At 45.1% G+C, this 7,471-nt stretch overlaps 1 pseudogene; it reads left to right on the top strand.

Moving 5' to 3' along the window:
• Nucleotides 1-2,841: 2,841 nt before the first annotated feature.
• LOC141049979 (apoptosis-associated speck-like protein containing a CARD) lies at nucleotides 2,842-4,812 on the top strand (annotated as a pseudogene).
• The last annotated feature ends 2,659 nt before the right edge of the window (nucleotides 4,813-7,471 follow it).

The following is a 7,471-nucleotide window of genomic DNA, read 5'->3' as shown; positions in this document are numbered from 1 at the left end:
TATGGGAGCAGAACCGAGCTTACAGCAGAGATATAGATCAGAATGGAGAATACTCCAGAGATATGGGAGCAGAAAGGAGCATACTACAGATATTTGGACGCAAAACCGAGCTTACTACAGAGATATGAGAGCAGAACCGAGATTACTACAGCGGTATGGAAGCAGAACCAAGCTTACTACAAAGATAAGGGAGCAAAACCCAGCTACCTACAGAGATTTGGAGCAGAACCAAGCTTACTACAGAGATATTGGAGCAGAAAAAAGCTTACTACAAAGATATAGCAGCAGAGATGAGCTTACTACAGAGATATAGGAGCAGAACAGAGATTACTACAGAAATATAGGAGAAGAACGGAGCTTACTATAGAGCTATGAGAGCAGAACTGAGCTTACTACAGAGATATGGGAGCAGAACCGAGCTTACTACAGAGATATGGGAGCAGAAGCGAGCTTACTACAGTCATGGCCAAAAGTTTAGAGAATGACACAAATATTAATTTTTACAAAATCTACTGCTTCATTTTTTCTAATGGCAATTTGCATATACTCCAGAATGTTATAAAGAGTGATCAGCTTAACAGCAATTACTTGCAAAGTCAATATTTGCCTAGAAAATGAACTTTATCCCCCAAAACACATTTCAACATCATTGCAGCCCTGCCTTAAAAGGACCAGCTAACATCGTTTCGGTGATTGCTCCATTAACACAGGTGTGGGTGTTGATGAGGACAGGGCTGGAGATCAATCTGTCATGATTAAGTAAGAATGACACCACTGGACACTTTAAAAGGAGGCTGGTGCTTGGCATCATTGTTTCTCTTCTGTTAACCATGGTTATCTCTAAAGAAACACGTGCAGTCGTCATTGCACTGCACAAAAATGGCCTAACAGGGAAGAGTATCGCAGCTAGAAAGATTGCACCTCAGTCAAGAATCTATTGCATCATCGGGAACTTCAAGGAGAGAGGTTCCCTTGTTGCCAAAAAGGCTCCAGGGCGCCCAAGAAAGACAAGCAAGCGCCAGGACCGTCTCTTAAAAGTGTTTCAGCTGCGGGATCGGGCTACCAGCAGTGCAGAGCTTGCTCAGGAATGGCAGCAGGCAGGTGTGAGTCCATCTGCACGCACTGTGAGGTGGAGACTCTTGGAGCAAGGCCTGGTCTCAAGGAGGGCAGCAAAGAAGCCACTTCTCTCCAGAAAAAACATCATGGACACACTGATATTCTGCAAGAGGTACAGGGAGTGGACTGCTGAGGACTGGGGTAAAGTCATTTTCTCTGATGAATCCCCTTTTCGATTGTTTGGGACATCTGGAAAACGGCTTATTCGGAGAAGACCAGGTGAGCGCTACCACCAGTCTTGTCTCATGACAACTGTCAAGCATCCTGAAACCATTCAAGTGTGGGGTTGCTTCTCAGCCAAGGGAATGGGCTCTCTCAGTCTTGCCTAAAAACACAGCCATGAATAAAGAATGGTACCAGAATGTCCTCCCAGAGCAACTTCTCCCAACCATCCAAGAGCAGTTTGGCGATCAACAATGCCTTTTTCAACATGATGGAGCACCTTGCCATAAAGCAAAGGTGATAACTAAATGGCTCAGGGAACAAAACATAGAGATTTTGGGACCATGGCCTGGAAACTCCCCATATCTTAATCCCATTGAGAACTTGTGGTCAATCATCAAGAGACGGGTGGACAAACAAAAACCTTCAAATTCAGACAAAATAAAAGCATTGATTTTGCAAGAATGGACTGCTATCAGTCAGGATTTGATCCAGAAGTTGATTGAGAGCATGCCAGGGAGAATTGCTGAGGTCCTGAAGAAGGGTCAACACTGCAAATATTGACTTGCTGCATTAACTCATTCTACCTGTCAATATAACCTTTTGTTACTCATAATATGATTGCAATTATATTTCTGTATGTGATAAAAACATCTGACAAACACACAAAAACCAGAAGCCAGCAGATCATGTGAAAATATAATATTTGTGTCATTCTCTAAACTTTTGGCCATGACTGTACAGAGATATGGGAGCAGAACCGAGCTTACTACAGAGATAAGGGCGCCGAACCAAGCTTACTACAGAGATATGGGAGCAGAACCAAGCTTACTATAGAGATATGGGAGCAGAAAAGAGCTTACTACAGAGATATGGGAGCAGAGCTGAGCTTACTACAGAGTTAAGGGCGCAGAACCGAGCTTACTACAGAGAAATGGGAGCAGAACCAAGCTTACTATAGAGATAAGGGAGCAGAAAAGAGCTTACTACAAAGATATGGCAGCAGAGCCGAGCTTACTACAGAGATATAGGAGCAGAACAGAGATTACTACAGAAATATAGAAGAACGGAGCTTACTACAGAAATATGGGAGCAGAACAGAGCTTACTATAGAGATATGGGAGCATAACTGAGCTTACTACAAAGATATGGGAGCAGAACCAAGCTTACAGCAGAGATATAGATCAGAATGGAGAATACTCCAGAGATATGGGAGCAGAAAGGAGCATACTACAGATATTTGGGCGCAAAACCGAGCTTACTACAGAGATATGAGAGCAGAACCGAGATTACTACAGCGGTATGGAAGCAGAACCAAGCTTACTACAGAGATATGGGAGCAGAACCAAGCTTACTACAGAGATATGGGAGCAGAAATGAGCTTACTACAGAAATATAGGAGGCAAAACGGAGTTTACTCCAGAAATATAGGAGCAAAAAACGGAGCTTACTATAGAGCTATGGGAGCAAAACTCAGCTTACTACAGAAATATGGGAGCAGAACCGAGCCCTAATAAAAAAAATAATGGAACCTGAGCCCCTATCACTAACTAATAATGTCCCCATTTATAACAAATAATGTCCTCTGAGTGCCCACAAAGCTCTGAAAATACAGAATGATGGTCCTACATACCACAAAACAAGATACGATGGTCCCCAAAGCCCTTTATTATACATTGAGGACACCAGATCTCCCTATACATAGTAAAATGGCTACATAGCCCCTATATAAAATAAGATGTTCCCATTGCCCCTAAATATAGTATGATGGACCCCAATGACCCTATATACAGGGTCTACAGTAGTACATTGTGCTTTCCCGTCCTGGCTGCTGGGTTGTAGGCGCATGTCCTCCACAGATAGGAGGCCACCTGTAGAGTCAGCGCGTAGGGGGAGATGGGGAGGACAGTGAAAGACGTCCTGATCGATGCGCTGGAAAACCTGAAAAGAAAATCATTTAAGAAGTTCAAGAACAAGTTAAACGACAGATAAAGGAAGGATAAAGCAATATCCCCAAAGGTATGCTGCAGGATGCCGACGACCTGGACACCGCCAAGCTCATCCTCAGAAACTACAAGGAGGACTATGGAACTGAGGTACGTTTAGTAGAAAACACTGTTTGCACTACTGTAGTGGTGCCAAGTTAAGTTCCCAAACCCTATATGATAAAATGAAAACCTGGCACTCAACTTAATGCTTGGTGAGGCAGTTTATTGTAGTACCAGAAAAACGTTTCGGTCGATATAGACCTTCATTAGTTACGTGCAAGTATGTAACATACTAGCACGTACTAGCACGTAACTGATGAAGGTCTATATCGACCGAAACATTTTCTGGTACTACAATAAACTGCCTCACCAAGCATTAAGTTGAGTGCCAGGTTTTCATTTTATCATATGGAACTGAGGTGACCCTGACTGTCCTAGAAGCCATCAATGAGAATAAGGAGGCGGCGGAGCTCAGGAAGGCCATCACGGAAGTGACTGGCTGTGCACCCAAGGTATCATCTATGGGAGATCAGGAAGTAATACCAAAAGAAAAGGATCATTTTGCGGACAGATGCCGCGCTGCACTGATAGGACGGGTGGCTCTGGTAGATCCAATCCTAGATCTCTATCAAAATAAACTGCTGACAACGGAGGCATACGCGAGAGTGCGCAGCATGCGGACCTCCCAGGACCAGATGAGAGAGCTCTACCGTTATGTTCATTATTGGAGGAATGAAGACAAGGATTGGTTTCTGCAATCTCTGAGAACACATATGGCACCTCTCATTAAGAATCTAGTGGAGAACTAAAGCCTAAAGGTCTGTGCAGACAATCCGGACTGGCAGCGCTCTGGACACAGCACATGTTCACTGCGTCCAAAGCGCTGACATCTACACAGGGCTGCTACCTGGAATTTTGGGGCCCCCTTGAGACTCCACCCAGGCTCCACCCCAGCCCTGCCTCCACACCCAGAACTGTCCACAGTCAAAAGATTTTTTAAGCCGCCAACACGACAAGGTAGACTCTTTGGGCCGGGCCCTATTCTAACCTGTTAAACATTTTTTTAAAATATCCAATACAATTTCAACAAGATTGACCAAACAAGGCAAGTCTTCATCACTCAACCACAACCCCTTTGTATACCAGACCAATGCTCAAACCTCATAACCTCACTCTCCAACATCACTGAAGGGGAGCTTAATCGCCTCTTCTCCAAATCGCACCTCACAACCTGTGCACTTGACCCCATCCCATCTCCTCGCCAACCTCTCCACCACAGTTATCCCATCCCTAACCCACCTCTTCAACCTATCACTAACGTCCGGTACCTTCCCTTCTGCTTTCAAGCATGCCACAATCACACCTATCCTTAAAAAGCCAACCCTCGACCCAACCACTATATCCAGCTATCGCCCAATATCATTGCTTCCATTCGCTTCCAAACTCCTGGAACAGCATGTCCACGCTGAACTTTCCTCCCACCTATCATCTAACTTGCTCTTTGACAATCTACAATCTGGCTTCCGCCCCCATCACTCCACTGAGACAGCCCTGACCAAAATTACTAATGACCTACTTACAGCCAAATCAAATGGACAATACTCTATACTCCTGCTTCTAGACCTATCCTCTGCATTTGACACAGTTGACCACTGCCTCCTACTACAGATCCTCTCCTCCTTCGGCATCAAAGGCGTGTGGCCCATCCTGGATCTCCTCATACCTTTCCAAACGCACATTCAGCGTCTCCCACTCCCACACCACCTCCTCATCCCACCCTCTCTCTGTTGGAGTCCCCCAAGGCTCTGTTTTAGGACCCCTACTCTTCTCAATCTATACACTTGGTGTGGGGCAACTCAAAGTCCCACAGATTTCACTACCACCTTTATGCTGATGACACTCAGATCTACCTCTCTGGCCCAGACGTCACCTCTCTGCTGTCCAGAATCCCAGAGTGTCCATCAGCCATATCCTCCTTCTCCTCTCGCTTCCTCAAACTCAATGTAGACAAATCTGAACTCATCATCTTTCCTCCATCTCACAGATCTTTTTTACCCGACCTAGCTATATCAATTAATGACATCACACTTTCCCCAGTACCAGAAGTCCGCTGCCTCGGAGAAACCTTTGACTCTGCCCTGTCCTTCAAAGCGCACATCCAAGCTCTTTCTACCTCCTGTCGCCTCCAGCTCAAAAATATTTCCAGAATCCGTCCTTTCCTCAACCCTCAATCTACTAAAATGCTTGTGCATGCCCTCATCATCTCCCGCCTCGACTACTGCAACATCATTTTCTGTGGTCTCCTGTTATGAGCTCATTTTCTGCTCCACCAGTTGAGAGTTCTCCTTCCGTTCTCCCTCTGGTGGTGACAGGAGATAGTGAGGTTGGTTTAATTGGTAGTGTCTGCCACCTGATGAGGAGGATAACGACTGGATCTCTGGAGTATCAGACTGGATATAAGACAGCCGATGCCCTATTCTGGTGCTGGTGATTCAGTCTGCTCCTCAGGTCTTGGACTTCAGCTCTGTTCCAGTCTTCTCAAGTTAAGTTTGTTTTTGCTAATGTTCACACTTGCTCTTGTTGGTCAATTCCATTTTTTGTGGGGTCAGCCAGCCCGGCTGGGCTGTGCTGAATTTCCACTCTTATTTATCTGTATTTGCCAATTTGCCTTTTTTTTGTCCCTTATTAGATTGAAATATTCTGAGACATAGCAAAAAGAGGCCAGAGTGCTGATATAGTGGGAGAAGTCTAGTGACTTCAGGGTTAATTTTGCTATCAGAAGTGTTGGACATTATTTTTGGCAGATTGCAGACAGTGTCTTTCCTTTCTAGTTAGTTTGGCCCCATCGTTTGCTCAGCCTATTTTCCTGCCTTTGTGTTTTCATCTTGTTTCACCGTCAATACGTGGGGGGCTGTCTTTCCTTTGGGGTCTGCTCTGGGGCAGTTAGTTTTCCTCTTTTCCTGCTTTAGGCTTATTTAGCTCTCTGGTTGCGACGAGGCGTCTAGGACCATCGTAGGAACGCTCCACGACTGCGGCTAGTTGCGTGGTTAGGATCAGGGATCTGCAGCCTGCATAGTTACCAACCTGTCTTGTTTTCTGAGACTTAGCTTGTGTTGTTTTTTTCTCCTCGGCGACCCATTCATAACAGTCTCCCTGCTAACACCCTAGCACCTCTCCAGTCCATCCTTAACTCTGCCGCCCGACTAATTCATCTCTCTCCTCGCTACTCCTTCGCAAATCTCTTCACTGGCTCCCATTCCCTCAGCGTATGCAGTTCAAATTACTAATACTGACCTACAAGGCCATCTATAACCTGTCTCCCCCATATGTCTCTGAACTAATCTCCCGATACCTTCCCTCATGTAATCTCCGATCCTCCCTTTGCTGGATGAGCCATTTGATGTACGCATTGGCAAATCAGAATTTACACTGCAGGCTTTTGAATTCGCAAGAGTTGGAGGACGCTTCCCAGCCACCCATTGGCATGCAAAAAACTCCACCCCAGAGGCAAAGAAAGAGAAAAATAGACGAGGAAGAAGAGGAATCAAAGAAACATAAGAGAATTATATTGCTGGACCCCCATTTGATGTGCGCATTGGCGAATCAGAATTTACACTGCAGGCTTTTGAATTCGCAAGAGACCAAAATGCTGAGGATTCTGAACATTCTGAGATGGAGGACGCTTCCCAGCCACCCATTGGCATGCAAAGAAAGAGAAAAATAGACGAGGAAGAAGAGGAATCAAAGAAACATAAGAGAATTATATTGCTGGATGAGCCATTTGATGTGCGCATTGGCGAATCAGAATTTACACTGCAGGCTTTTGAATTCGCAAGAGACCAAAATGCTGAGGATTCTGAACATTCTGAGTTGGAGGACGCTTACCAGCCACCCATTGGCATGCAAAAAACTCCACCCCAGAGGCAAAGAAAGAGAAAAATAGACGAGGAAGAAGAGTCCTCCTGTATATAGTGTGATGGCCCCAGTTCCCCCATATATTTAGTAGGATGGTCCTATTTACCATATATATAGTAGGATGACCCCAGTTTCCTTATATATAAAGGATGATAGCCCCAGTTCACTCATATAAATATAGTATGATGACCCCAATCCCCATATTTACAGTAGGATAGCACCAGTTTCCCACCCATATATACAGTAGGATGGCCACAGTTTCTCCCCATATACAGTAGGATGGCCGCAGT

This window comes from Dendrobates tinctorius, unplaced genomic scaffold, assembly GCF_039654945.1.
Source record: "Dendrobates tinctorius isolate UK_male_01 unplaced genomic scaffold, ASM3965494v1 ptg000151l, whole genome shotgun sequence".
Classification (NCBI taxonomy): domain Eukaryota; kingdom Metazoa; phylum Chordata; class Amphibia; order Anura; family Dendrobatidae; genus Dendrobates; species Dendrobates tinctorius.
The sequence above is the reverse complement of the archived record's forward strand: the minus strand, read 5'-3'. Positions and strand labels throughout refer to the sequence as shown.